The sequence below is a fragment of the Giraffa tippelskirchi genome, chromosome 9 (assembly GCF_054371585.1).
Source record: "Giraffa tippelskirchi isolate mGirTip1 chromosome 9, T2T-mGirTip1v1.2.pri, whole genome shotgun sequence".
NCBI lineage: Eukaryota > Metazoa > Chordata > Mammalia > Artiodactyla > Giraffidae > Giraffa > Giraffa tippelskirchi.
Genome location: NC_137283.1, coordinates 57,715,269 through 57,729,686, shown reverse-complemented (window position 1 = coordinate 57,729,686; position 14,418 = coordinate 57,715,269). Strand labels below are relative to the sequence as shown.

The window sequence follows — 14,418 nt, the reverse complement described above, 5'->3', positions numbered from 1 at the left end:
AGCCGTCAGGCCAGCATTCCTGAGTCTTGTGCTGCGGGGGGAAGGCCACCTAGAGACACGGTGCATCCACCCCGGGGCCTCCGCTCTCCACGCACATCACCCGGGCTTCCCCCCAGCAACGGGTCTCTACCTGGCCCGGGAAAGGCGATCGCAGCGCCCGGTCACAGCTGGCTGGCTTCACGCTGACCACCTGAGGGGGTTCGCCCTGCCAGACTGGGGAGGGGGGAAGGGGAGAGGGTCCTGGGACAGGGGGGCCTCGCCCTCATTCCCCAAGTCCTCCTCGGCCTTGGAGGAGACCCAAGGGAGGCGTTGTGGAAGAGGAAGGGGCTTTCTGGGCAGGCTTGTCCGGAGACTGTCACGCGTGTGGACCTGCACTCGTGTTCACACGTCGTGTGCCCTTTAAACCAGAACATCCCCGATGACCCTCGCCTTCTGTTTTCCAAGTTTGCCGGAGCCTGCGGAGGGCCCGTGCAGGAGGAGTGCGATGTCTGACAGGGTGCTGGGTGCTCACAAGCGTCCCCCGGCACCCGCAGCCTCCGGGCCGTCAGACCCTGGTTAGACCCCAGCCGCTCTCCCTGCCGATGCAGCCCCAGCCGCGCCCGGTGAGGGGGGCTACCCCAACCACATTGCTGAACCTCAGCGAGAAAAGCAGAAGGTAAAACCCGAATTCAGACAATTTCACTTCCCGCGAGCCACCGTGACCCGCGAGCGGGGAAAAGCCCAGTGTCAGCGGTGGGCTCATGTGAGCCGTGCTCTGTTTTCTGCGACAGGGGGATGGCCATTGAGCAAAACTGGCGGGTGGACCCCCACGCAGCACAGGGCACTGTCCTGCCCGCCCCGCCCCGCGTCTCAGCCCCCTGTCCACACGCAGTCACACGACGGCCAGGTGTGGGTCAGAGGACACACGAAGGACAGGTGCCAACGAGAGAGGCGGCAGGGAGCACACGTGGGTGGGAACATGGGACACGCGCCTGATCAGGAGAGCGGCCGCCAGCCGGCGCGGACTCGGTGCAGCTGGGTGCTGGCAGACGTGTGGGGTAAGCGTCACTATTCCCAGAGCAAGGCCCCCCCGCAAGCCTCCTGTGACCCCAGACCTCTCCACGGGAGGCAGGGTCACCCAGCTGCATCGCTGCTACTGCCCCCACTGATATAGGATCGTACCCTGCCCACGCACCAACTGAGTTAATATTTACCCGATTACCTCTTTACACAAGGACTCACATTTTATACCAACGTCTCTATCAGACGTTTGCTCTCACTACTGTTAACGGAAAACTGGTCCCTTCCCAGAAACAGAGAGGGGCTGGCATAGACGGCTATTCGCCTGCCCAGTACCCACTCTTTCCCTTCTTGGTGGCAACCTAACTCCTGGAGAAGGGAAAGTCCACCCACCGCAGTGTTCTGGCCTGGAGAATCTCCGTGGACAGAGAAGCCTGGTGGGCCACAGTCCAGGGGGTCACAAAGAGCTGGACACGACTGAGTGACTAACACTTTCACTTTTTTCATCCCCGATTTTATTCAGATCAGCTGTGAAACCAGCTAAAGCACTTTTATCCACAGCCTCTCTAGCAACTTAGCAATGGGTGTGGCAACACGACTAAGTTCTGTGAAGTGAAAGTCGCTCAGTCGTGTCTGACTCTTTGCGACCCTATGGACTATACAGTCCATCTAATTCTCCAGGCCGGGATACTGGAGTGGGTAGCCTTTCCCTTCTCCAGGGGATCTTCCCAACCCAGGGACTGAACCCAGGTCTCTCACATAGAAAGTGGATTCTTTACCAGCTGAGCCACAAGGGAAGCCCCTGACTAAGTTCTAGGCATTAAGATGTAAGAGGAAATCGACAGATGAAACTACAGAGACAGAAGGCAGGCAGCATTTCTAATGTCTGAAATAAAAACATGATGTGATGGCTGGAATTCCAGCTGCCATTGTGGACCAAGAGGGACACTTGAGGCTGGATGCTTGTCTATCTGGCAGAACAGAAGCAAGCTGGTTTCTTGATGACACACTAGAGCCATCATTCCAGGGTGGATTGTTGTTCTGGCACTGAGTCGTGTCCAGTTCTTTGCCACCCCATGGACTGCAGCACGCCAGGCTTCCCTTTCCTTCACTGTCTCCCAGAGTTTGCTCAGACTCATGTCCATTGACTCAGTGATGCCATCCAACCATCTCACCCTCTGTCTCCAGTGGTCTAGCCACGTCCTGCTCCTTCAGTACTGATGCTGAAGCTCCAATACTCTGGCCAGTTGATATGAAGAGCTGACTCCTTGGAAACGACCCTGATGCTGAGAAAGACTGAAGGCAGGAGGAGAAGGAGACGATAGAGGATGAGATGGTTGGACGGCATCACCAACTCAGTGGACATAAGTTTGAGCAAACTCCGGGAGATAGTGGAGGACAGAAGAGGCTGGCGTGCCGCAGTCTGTGGGGCTGTGGAGCTGGACACGACTGAGCGACTGAACAACAGACAAGAGGCCCACTGGGCCCAAGGTGGCCCCCGTTACCTGTGTCACCTCCCCCCGCCTCGTGTCGCCCAGGCTCTGCCGCCCTGCAGGCCCCCCTGCCCTGGTGGTCGCACCTTCCCCTCCTGGTCTCTGCTCAGCTGTCACCACCTCAGCGAGGCTGGCCTCCCCGGCCCCACCGCCCACCCCAGCCAATTTTCTCTCCCTCTCAGTTACACGCTCTGAAGTCACTCATTTCCACGTAGGGTCTGACAAGGCAGAGTCAGTGTGAACCCAGAGTGGCAGGTGCTCAGTAAGTTACGGGATGAACCAGTGAACTAATGGATGAACTGAAGAGGGAGGGAGTCTCAGCCTGAGGAGGAAATGGCCGAGGTCCTCTGCACAGACTGACCTTCAATCCCAGCCCCCTCCCCGAGCCCCACCCCCGGCGCTGGACAGAGAGACTCGCCACCTCTCTCAGCAGTTCTGTTGCTGGAGCAAGGAGAGCGGAGACAGCACTTACGAGTTTCTTTTCTCGCTCGCTTTTTAAAGGGGGCCTTAAAGTCGGACGCATTTTATGGGGAAGCCAAAGGTTTTACCATGATGATGACAAGCCACCGCTAAAGGGAAAACGTCACTCTTGGAAGTGGGGCAGATGAACCAGCTGCAGGGGAAACACCTGGGGTCAGGGGTCCCAACCCTGCCATCCTGCCACTGAGACCAGCCCACGCCTGGACAGCGTCTACACCTGTCCCCACACAGACGTGAGACAGAGCCTCAGCATCGCACCCCGCACACCGCGTGTCCAGTGAAGGTCAGCTGACCCCCTTTAGGTCTCCTCGAGCTCGAGAGGGACGTCTGTGTCCACCTGGGCCACTTTGAAATCTCAGCACAGGCCTGCTCCTGCCTGGAGACTTCAGTTCACAGGGTGCCAAACACTTTACCAAACGCTTCGAGCCCATGCACAAGGAGGGGGCCTGACCAGCCCCTGAGCAGCATGGCCCTCAGCCCCTCTCTCAGGGACCCTGGGCTGTCCCTTGACCTTGAGATGAAGCAGCGCACATGACTCCTCTCCTTTTTTTTTTTTTTTTTGGTAAAAGACACAGTTTCCACCGAATAAACGCTCTAAGCGATTTTTCCGATCTGGTGACATCTGCTCAATAGCCAGGAAAAGAAATAATTACTATTATGGTGGTAGAATGATCCGGCCCCTCTCCAGGACTCCGGGAACTCAGGGAGGGAGGGAGAGCCGGCCCCCCTCGCCGCCACGCTGACGGTCCCTGCACCACCCCTGCTCAGCTGGCTTTCTGGGCTGAAGGAGAAAAGCATGGTGGAGAGGGCCGTCATGGCCTCCATGCAGAGCAGAGGGGAGGGGAGGAGCCACCCACTTACTGCATAGAATCTGCCCCGGTGCGATGATGGATGGTTTCTAGGGGACGTCTCAGGCCCATCGCTCAGACGGGCCCATTGCTCAGATGGGAAGACTAAGGTTCCGGCAGATGAACTAACTCGTCCCGGCCACACAGCCAGAAACACGGGCCAGGCCCTGAGCCTGGCCCCTCTGCCTCCATCCAAGGGCGTCACACAGAGCTCGCCCTGGCTGGGCTCACGCCGCCACTGACAAGCCCCCCCGCCCCCTACCCCACGGAGCTCAGAGGATGGAAACGCAGTGACGCTGTCTAAGGACTCGGGGGTGGGAGGACCGTGTTTCTACTCCCAGGACTGACTCCGACACTGTCCCTGGGCTGAGCCTGGTGCCATTGTAGGAGTCAAGCATCTCCCAACAGACCCCTGGGAGGGGGGGGGCAGACACCCCTCGGGCACTTCAGCCGGGCGGTGCAGAAACCCCAGGGCCCCCTGCGTGGGGGCCTCGCTCTAAGCCAGGGTGCTCACAAGCACGGCCTGTCGGACAGAGCCTGCAGTCCCCACCCCAAAGCAGTTCTCCGGAAGTTAAGACCTTGACAAGGGCAAGAACACGGGCACCTGATCCAGCTCTGTCCCTCCCCACGAGGCTGTGCAGCTGTGGGCAGGTTACTCTCCATCTCTGAGCCAGTTTGCAGGCACGCTGGCTTTTGTCACCACCCTGCTGCAAGGAGTCAATGAGGAGTGATCCGTGGAAAACATTACTAGCACGGAGATGACGGATTCTCCCCCGGCAGGAAAGCCTGAGACGACTTTCCAGTCCAAATTTGTACACACGTACATGATTCACCAGTCTGAACTTGGGCAAACCCACAGAATCTGTGGTTTTTCATCAGACGCCTCGGAATTCAGCAGACATTCGGAGACCCTTCTAGGTGTGGTGCTCTGGGCAGGAGTCAGGAAGCCTGGGTCAGTGGCCACTGTCCTGAGTGCTTAGAGCTGGGGGGCATGTCTGAGGCTGACCACACTGAGAGGGGGCCTGCAGTGGGGGGGGCGTCCCCAGCCAGGCGATGACCAGCCTGCCTGCTTCCTGCGGCTCCCCAAGCAATGCCCTTCCTCCCCGATGCTGTGTCTTGTTTGGGGCGCTGGGCCGGTTGGCTGGCTTGGATCAGGGAGGGGTGAGAGGCTGGGTGTGTCGGTCACCAGCGGGTGGGGGCCCTGCTGCCCACCCTCTGCTTCCAGAACAGGGGCAGGAGTCCATGCAGCCCCCAGGGAAGCTGCTCCGTGGCGTGGCCGGGGCACAGTCTGCGCCCCGATGCTCACGCCCGGTGGCGCTCCGTCTGTGTCACTCTGGCCCATGCTGCAGGCCTGGCTGGTCTCAGTTTTCGCAGATGAGGAAACAGAGGCCTCGAGAGGCGCAGCACACAGCCTGTCCAGGGCCGAGCTCAGGCGCAGCCACCAGGCCACCTTCACCCACCCCCCCGCCCCGGTCCGTGCATCCTGCAAAGTCACTTCTCTGGGAGCCCAGCTCTCCTCTGTGGACTCACCTGCCCTCCTAGGCCGGGCCTCCTGCTTGAATGTCCAGGCAGGCCCTGATCGCACAAGGCCCCAGGGGCTTGATCACGAGGTGCTCCGGGCCTGAATGTCCCCCGAGGTCCCCAGCAGCCTCTGATTGCTCCCTCTTGCCACTCATGGGACAGGACTCCAGGGAGGCCCTGCCCGGATGGCTGTGGGATGAAGCAGGGACCCTTCTTCCAACCGTGGAAGCAACGTGCGGAGCAAAACCCAGCAAAGGCCACAGAGACCCCCGGGCAGGGGCACGCACGTGCAGCTGGGTGTTTGTCATTGCAGGCTGGTGACACGCACACTTAAGAATCGCCCCAGAGGCCCATGAGGCCTCCTGCCTGCTGCAGGGGTCCTTTCCCGGGGTGCAGGGGGGTGCCAGCTGCCCCCCTCTCCTCCCCCTGGCCCTGCCCTGGCAGCATCACAGTGGTTATTTTTAGCTCCTGGCGGCAGGCGGCCTGGGTCACATGCTGCTTGAGCTCGCACTTCAGAATGGCTGCATCTCAGGGGTGGAGGTGATGCCCCTCCCTCTGCCCCCTCCCTGCCGTGGGGTTCGTGGTGCGGTGCCCCCTCGCCCACACACAGGGGACAAGCTGTAATGCCACCAACCTGGCCCCCTGAGCTTGCACATTTCTTCCAGTGGCTCCTTTCCCCGGGCCGTCTGCAGCCAGATCTATTTCTACTGTTAATTTACTAAAAGGTCTCGGAGGGGGGACGTGTGGGGGATCCGTTCCTGGGAACCTGGGGTCTCAGTGCCAACCTGCGGATCAAGGTGAGACCCTGAACCCACACCTGCACGTCCGGAAGGGGGAGACGGGTCCACTGTGGCGGCAGCTTTGTTGGGGACCCAAAGCCCAGTGGCTATCACCCCTCCTTCAGCTTCAGCCATGAGCCTGCGGGGAGGAACTCCTGCCCGGCGGCCCTGGGCCCCGCGGGCTCTCAGTGCCCTCGGGTGGCAATCACGGGCACCCTGCACCAGGCACCACCATCTGCAGCCCCAGCTCACGAGGAAGGGGGCCTGGGACCCTGACCACACCATCTGCTGCTGAGACGACGGGCTGGGACCTGCACCCGGGCACTCCGTCCAGGCCCCGTCTCTCACCCTGGCCGCTCTGGGGCCCTGGTCTCACGTGCGCAGGAGTAGTCTGCCAGGTCACGAACAATGACTGGGGACAGATGCCGATCCACCCGGCTCGAACGTCTTCAGGAAAAGACTCAGCATTTGCAGATGGGAAAAGACTAAAATCCACAGTAAACATGATGGAAGCCAGGTGCACGGCAGGGCACGACTGGGCGACGGAACAACAAGCCGGCTGCAGCCTGTTTCAAGGCAGAAGGTGTCTGGGGGACCCCCCTGGTGGTCCAGGGGTTAAGAACCCGCCTGCCAAGGCAGGAGACACGGGTTCGATCCCTGGTCTGGGAAGATCTCATGCGCTGCGGGGCAACCAAGGCTGTGAAGCACAGCTACTAAGGCCAGGTGCCAGAGTCTGCATGCCAAAACCACTGAGGCCCGTGTTCCACAACAGAGAAGCCCCCAAAGGAGAAGCTGGTGGACCACAGCTAGAGAGTAGCCCCCGCTCAACTACAGAAAACCCACACGCAGCAACAGCAAAGAGCCCAGCCCAGCCCAGCCATTAAAAAAATCAAACTGCTTAGAGGGTGACCCGGCGTACAAGGGTGTTGTAACATGAACTGACTTGAACGCCGGTCTTCGGGGCGCCAGGTCAAACATGAATTCTGTCATGTACACGTTATAATCAGGTCCCTGTTTTCCCAGTTCCGAGACAGTGCACAGAGCACCCATGGGGCTGAGAACTTCCTTCCCTGGATTACTCACTCTTCCTTTCTAACACAGCATCACCTGCAGGCAACTTGACTTCTTCCTCTTCCAACAAGTGACTCACCTGAACACCCCAGAAACTGCTTCTTCCAGATACAAGGAGTGAGGTCTGTTTCTTTCTTATCAGAGAGTTTCTGGTATTTCCATCTTGGGTCATGTGAGTGGTTTTCGTGAACACACAGTACCTCGGGGGAAATTCCTTTTGAAAGGTAACTAGGTGGCAGGTTATCAGGCAGCTCCTGCCCTGAGATGAGAAAAGACTGAGCTTCCAGAAGCATCTGTGAGGCTGTCACAGCCCCTCACGCGGAGCCCTGCTCAGGACTCAGACCAGAATTTGCTTCTAAGCCTCAAAAAGGCTGCCAGCTTGCGTTTCCACCTGTATGCTTCTGCTTCTGTACGGGAGTCAATGAGGGCCCAGTGATCACTGTCTAAACATCTGTAGAGATGGAACCAGCAGTGGGTCAAGACAGGATTGATGCTTTCAAACTGTGGTGCTGGAGAAAGACTCTTGAGAGTCCCTTGGACAGCAAGGAGATCCAATCAGTCCGTCCTAAAGGAAAACCCTGAATAGTCATTGGAAAGACTGGTGCTGAAGCTGAAACTCTAATACTTTGGCCACCTGATGCGGAGAGCTGACTCATTGGAAAAGACCCTGATGCTGGGAAAGATTGAAGGCGGGAGGAGAAGGGGACGCCAGAGGATGAGATGGTTGGATGGCATCACCGACTCGATGGACACGAGTTTGAGCAAACTCTGGGAGTTGGTGATAGACCGGGAGGCCTGGTGTGCTGCAGTCCATGGGGTCGCAAAGAGTCAGACACGACTGAGCGACCAAAGAACAACAAAAGGAAGTCTCCAGATCAGGATAAAGAGGCTGCTCGGCGACAGGGACACCCCCTCGAGGGTGACACGGAGTTTGGATTAAATGAAGTGGGGAGGGTGAGCCGCCTGCGGCAGAGAAGATGGAAACTGGTCTGGGGAGCTGGACCAGGAGGCTCTGTTCCTGAAGGTCACGTCTGGGGTGAAGAGGGCTGGGGGTCTCCAGGAGTGCGGGGCAGTGTGGATGTTTAAGTATCCATCGTGCGACCGGCAGCTGCCACACCACGTCCCCTCACCAGGTAGGTGCTGTGAGTCGCAGGAGGCTCACGGAGGGTTCGCGTCCCGTCCAAGGTTTCCAATTGTGTCCTCTGATGCTTCTCCCCATGATGAACCCCCGGGGTGAAGACCGCCCCTCTTTACCCCTGGGACACTTGCAAGCAGACCCCAGAGGACCCCAGAGGCGCCATGGGAGGTCCCTGTCCTTTCCACAGCCCACTGCTGCTGCTAAGTCGCTTCAGTCGTGTCCGACTCTGTGCGACTCCATAGACGGCAGCCCACCAGGCTCCCCCGTCCCTGGGATTCTCCAGGCAAGAACACTGGAGTGGGTTGCCATTTCCGTCTCCAGTGCATGAAAGGGAAAAGTGAAAGTGAAGTCGCTCAGTCGTGTCCGACTCTTAGCGACCCCATGGCCTGTGGCCTACCAGGCTCCTCCGTCCATGGGATTTTCCAGGCAAGAGTACCGGAGTGGGGTGCCACTGCCTTCTCCACGGCCCATGGTCCAGCACAAACCTCCTGCGGGAGGTTTTTGGACCACGTCTGCTGTAGGAGACGCCCAGTCTGCTTCCTGCACAGATATTACACGTCCAGTGCTAACAATGTCGACGCTGCACCTCATTTAAAGTAAATTCTAGGAACTTCCCTGGGAGTCCAGTGGCTAAGACCCCACACTCTCAATGCAGCGTGGATCCCTGGTCAGGGAACCAGATTCCACAGGCCACAACTAAGAGTTCAGGCGTCACAACTAAAGATCTCACACACTGCAGACTTGGTGCAGCAAAATAAATACTTCAATAAAAGTAAATAAACATAAAATCATTAAACTCTATGGAAGAAACACCCGCAGTGACCTGGGTGCCTTCTTGGAACCTGCCCAGTTGAATCTGAAAATCTGGGGCGTGGCTAGCGTCTGGGTTTCCACTGGCCTCCCAGGACCCTCTGCCAGCAACATGAACCTGCCCTCTCTGCATCCGTCGCACGGCCATGGGCAACCTTCCTGCGGTTATTATCACCATCAGCTCCACTTCACTGGTGAGCAAACAGAGGTTCCCTGGGGGCTCAGCTGGTAAAGAGTCCGCCTGCAATGTGGGAGACCTGGATTCGATGGGGAAGATCCTGGGTGGGGAAGATCCCCTGGAGAAGGGAAAGGCTACCCACTCCAGTATCCTGACCTGGAGAATTCCAGTCCATGGGGTTGCAAAGAATCAGACATGACTGAGCGACTTTCACGTCAAACAGAGGCTCACAGAGGTTTGGTTTTATGCAAGAAAGAGGCAAGTGACCAAACAGACTCATGGCAGAGACTTAGCATCCAAGCTGGCAAGTCAGGGACGTGTGACGTGACTGCAGACGGATCAGGAGGGACCCCGAAGACCTGGACACGACGTGGAGGAGGCTGGGCCCCCCTCCCACACCCAACAGGCCAACAGCGAGTTCACACGTGTGCTGGGGCTGGGCCCCGCGAACTGTTTAGGCATCAATTTCACTTTCATATTTACTAAGTAAGGCAAGAAAAATGAACATATGAGTCAAACGCTGCAAACAAAATGCATGACTGCAGCTGACAGCAAGTACAGAACTAATCCAGCGAGGGACCTTGACTCAAAACTCTCCGCACCATTTTTCCCTCTGAATTTCCCAAACGCTGGGCTTCTGCCTGGGCAGGGCCCCCACCCAGGGGGCCAGGCAGAACCTCCCCCAGGACTTCCTCTTCTGAGACGCCCCCGCCCTTGGCTGAGACTTTAAAAAGAAACACAGACCAACTGCCTTGAACACTTTCCCTAAATATCTGCAGATAATGAATTCACTGCTGATCAGTGAAGAATGGTTCTTTTCTCCTTTGTCACTAAAGACGGGGCAACCCGGTGGAATCCAGGATGCACTGGGTGCAGAGTCAGGGTGTTGCCCACGGGAAGGTCCCAGAGCCTTGGGGTCCTGGAGACGGAAGGGCACCCACCGCCTGCATCCCGCCCGTAGCAGGTGGATCGGGGGCCGCCCGCCCCCCAGCGCCCCACTCCTGCTCCGAGGGGTTTCCAGTGAGTCACTGTGAGCAGCTGGTGCCCAGGGACGGCGTGAATGCCAGCCCGGGTTTCTCGGTGCCACATTTAGAACGGCACAGAAACTCCCGCCCCGTCCTTCCACCTCCTCTGACCCCCTGGAGGCCCCCCCAACCGGCCAGTCCTCTCCCCTCCCCCGCCGGCCGTGCCCTGAATCCCGTCTCCCTGGGTGGTCGCCCTCTGCTGAGGGTCCCTTCCTGAGCCCCAAGGTCCACAGTGTCTCATCTTGGAGCCCAGACCATTGCAGGCCAGGGTCTCATTCCCCCTCCACTCCTGACGCTAAACCCCAGGGTCCAGGCTGGGATTTCCCCCGGAAGGGCGCGAGCCCATGACCCCGTGTATCTGGGTTTCACTCACACAGCCTCCCCTGCCTGGAACAGCGGTTCTCAAACCACAGCTGCTCATCAGACTCACCCGGGGCAGGGGAGGGGTCTCAAGGGTCCCGACACGCCTGGCCACACCCAAGAGATCAGTCTCTGCAGAACAAAGGGCCCTGGCAAAGACTCCCCAGTGTTTTGGGGGCACCCCGGTGTGAACCACGGCCCTCAGCGACTGGCGCTGGCTCCACACCCTTGCTCTCTTCTCAAGCTCCTACTCATCCCACAAAACCCAGCATCCCGCTGGCCCCTGGTGTACTTGCAAGAGGCTGAGCCCACCTGGAGCACCTGAGTTACGGGCCTCGGGGCTCCTCTGCGCCAGCCTTGGCCCCCAGAGCCCAGAGTCCTGGCCCCGCTGCGGGGTCCTCCCCACCCTGCGGACGTGGACACTCGCACGTGGGCGTTTGCTGACGTTCACAGCGTCTCTGGTCTCATCTATTCTGGGCCATACACTCCTTTCATTCCACAGACCCTGGTGACGCTTCTGCACTCTGCTCAGCAAGGAGGAGGCTGTGGGACCAAGGGTGGGACGACCGTCTCCACCTGCCAGGAGCTTGCTGCCGTCAGCAGGAGGGAGAGTTTCCTCCGGGGATAGTGAGAGCCCTGACAAGGCTGTGCTCTTCACGAGGGCTGCGTACAGGGGGCAGGGCGCGGGGAGACGGTCCCTGGACCAGCAGATCGTCAGAGCCCGTGTCCACGCGTTCCCCCTTGCACAGCACCTGACCCAAGGCTACTGCCCGATCAGGAATGTCCACCCGATCGTGAACGTTCAGCGCATCAGAACACTGCGCACTGGTGACCCTGACAACATCCTCCACACCGGGCTTCTGAAAGCCGATGGGGACGAGTGAGAGGGAAAGGTGACACTGTGAGCTAAACGCAGCTCAGAAAATACACCAGGTGAAATGGTTGAGAAAAGCTCTCTTAAATAATGAGCCTGTGGTGTGGCCGGCGGAGGAGGAGAGGGTGCTTGGAGCACCCACGCTGTGTCCTTCCTACTCACAGAGCCCAGTTTGGTTGGGATCAGCAAACACGCAGCGAACAAACTGGATGCGCTGCCACCCCCCGCCCGGCTGCTGGACGCAGTCACCTGATGCTGACCCCGCACACACAGTGTGGCTGGAACTCATGTTCCTGAGCACACACTCGTGTGGCTGAGACAGGTCTGCTTTCCCGGCAGGAGCCCAGCCCGGCCTCTCCACTGCTTTCTGCATCTCCCTCCTGCGAGATCGCAGGCTGGAGCCAGTACCCGTGGGCATGAAAGCCATGTGCTAAGAACAGCTGAGCAAAGCTGCAGATGTAGCCTCGGGCCCGACAGCACGGCGGTGTCCTGAACCCACCTTGGGCTCTGCTCGTCCTGGGAGAAAAACAACCCGTTATCTGAAATAATCTACCAAGATCAGGGGTCTGACGCTGGTACGTGTGGCCTGTGGACGAGGAGAGCCTCAGACCCTCACCTCTGAAACAGGGTGATGGACTCAAGTGTTACGAGACCTGGAGATAATGCATGAGAAGGGCCCCAGCCAGAGCCTGGCATGCAGCTGGCACTTAATAAACGGCAGGAATTAAGTTCTCATTTCTGGCAAAGTCCTCTGCGTCCATGAGGTCACCTATAAAATTTTAAGCTCAAACAAAACAGTTAAGCGAGACGCTAGCTGAGCACCTTGTGTTCGCAGGCCACGGGGCATGGGGAGACACGGCCAGGCCACCCAGCCCCGGTGTCTCCAGGTTTCCGTCTGAACAAGGAAACCCTGGAGCTCAGCTGAGCAACGAGATTTAATCTAAAATCGAGTCAGCATAGGATCTGCAGAAAGCCATGTTTCTACGGATCATGTCCCAGGAACCAGCCTTGAAACCACCCTTGGTAGGTCTGTTTGCTTTGACAAGCATTGTCTGTCCTTCAGCCAACCTCCCCTGGAGCCTCTGCGGCCGGGCAGGGGACCCAAGGACCCAGACCCCTGCTTCTGGCCTCGATGTCGCCCGTCCAGGTGCACCTGCCGCTCTGCAAGGGGGCTGGAGGGGGTCTCGCGGCTGGCAGAGTGAAGAAGAGGCACCACACCGTCTGCAGGCACCCCAACATGCCTATTCTCATTCCATCAGCACACCGCCTGCCCATTTGGCAGATGAGAAAACTGAGGCTGGGAATGACTGGGCGTCTGAGGTCCACGGCTGGGCTCGCAGTCCAGGTGGCTGGGCCCAGGTGTGTCTGCCTCAGGTCGGGGGGGTCAGGTCCCCGGGGCAGAGGGGTGACAAACGGCTGGAGACACTGGAGACAGAGAGGTGACATCTGCAAGGCCCTGGGCTCTCTCCCTCCAACTGGCCGCATCAATGCTCTGACCCTCTCTCCACAGACGCCTTGCTTATATTTAACAGCTAAGCGGGAAAGAACGAAGCCCCTCTCCGTAGGGGTCATGCCTGGTGTGCACAGGGGCAGCAGGGTGGAGTGAGAAAGGAGGCACCAGAAGCCTGGGCTGCAGCCCCTCCGGGACCCCCGCCCCACCTCTCTGTGAGAAATAAGGGGGCTCCGGGTGCTAACCACCAACAGCTGCTTCCCCAGCCTGCACAGGATCCCCCAGCACCCCTGCTTCTCCCGCGAAGGGAGCCTCGGCCACTCTCAGCGCTAGACGCAGCTCGCGTCTTGAGTAAAAGTACCTCCATCAGGTACTTGCCAGAGAGGCTGCCCATGAGTCACTGCAAGAAACCGCTCAATCAAGCAAGGTAGCACCAGCCTCCGTCGTCAAGCTATGTTCAGAAGTCACTGAGAGGCAGGCCTCAGTTTTAGATGTTGGTAACACCAGAAGGCATTGTTTCTTTTCTCTTTTTACTCTAAAAAAAAAAAAAAGACTCTTCCGATTGTTTTTCAACGTTCCACAATCAGACATGTAACCAAGGCACGACACAGTCACCCACTCCCACAGATCTGGCCCAGGGCAGCTGATAAGAGGGTGGTGGACACCAAGGACAAAGCCAGATTATCTTGAAATTCCGTTGGAGGTGTTTCGTGTTTGCCTGGTACAAACACTCTTTGCTTTCAGAACGCCCCCGTGTTCAGCTCGTTGCAACAAACGTTACCAGAGACAAATGTGATAGTAAGACATTCCCACCATGGGCCTAACAATGTGGAAAGTGCCAGAGTAAATGATGACAGTCCTGCCATGAAATTCAGGCTAATCCTCGAATATTACCTCTCAAGTGGTCTCACAAAGATCACTGGGAATGTCTGCAAAGCACAACAGAACATGACGACCACAATGAGAAAGGCCTTGGTCAATATTCTCAGTTATAAGGACCAGGACCCTTGCATGTATCTGGCTGGAAAAGAGCTCTTGGTAACCAAGTTGCCATCCAAGGGACTCTCAAGAGTCTTCTCCAGCGCCGTAACTCAAAAGGAGATCCAACCAGTCCATCCTAAAGGAAACTGACCCTGAATGTTCATTGGAAGGACTGATGCTGAAGCTGAAGCTCCGATACTTTGGCCACCTGATGGGAAGAGCTGACTCATTAGAAAAGACCCTGATGCTGGGAAAGATTGAAGGCGAGGGGAGAAGGGGATGACAGAGGATGAGATGGTTGGATGGCATCACCGACTCTATGGACATGAGTTTGAGTAAACTCCGGGAGTTGGTGATGGACAGGGAGGCCTGGTGTGCTGCAGTCCATGGGGTCGCAAAGAGTCAGATACG

The 14,418-nt window shown here is 58.1% G+C and overlaps 1 protein-coding gene across 6 annotated transcripts in view; it reads right to left on the bottom strand.

The window, feature by feature from the left end:
* Window positions 1–14,418, bottom strand: part of MGLL (monoglyceride lipase) — a 92,037-nt gene that overhangs the window by 42,992 nt on the left and 34,627 nt on the right. The window lies entirely within an intron of this gene.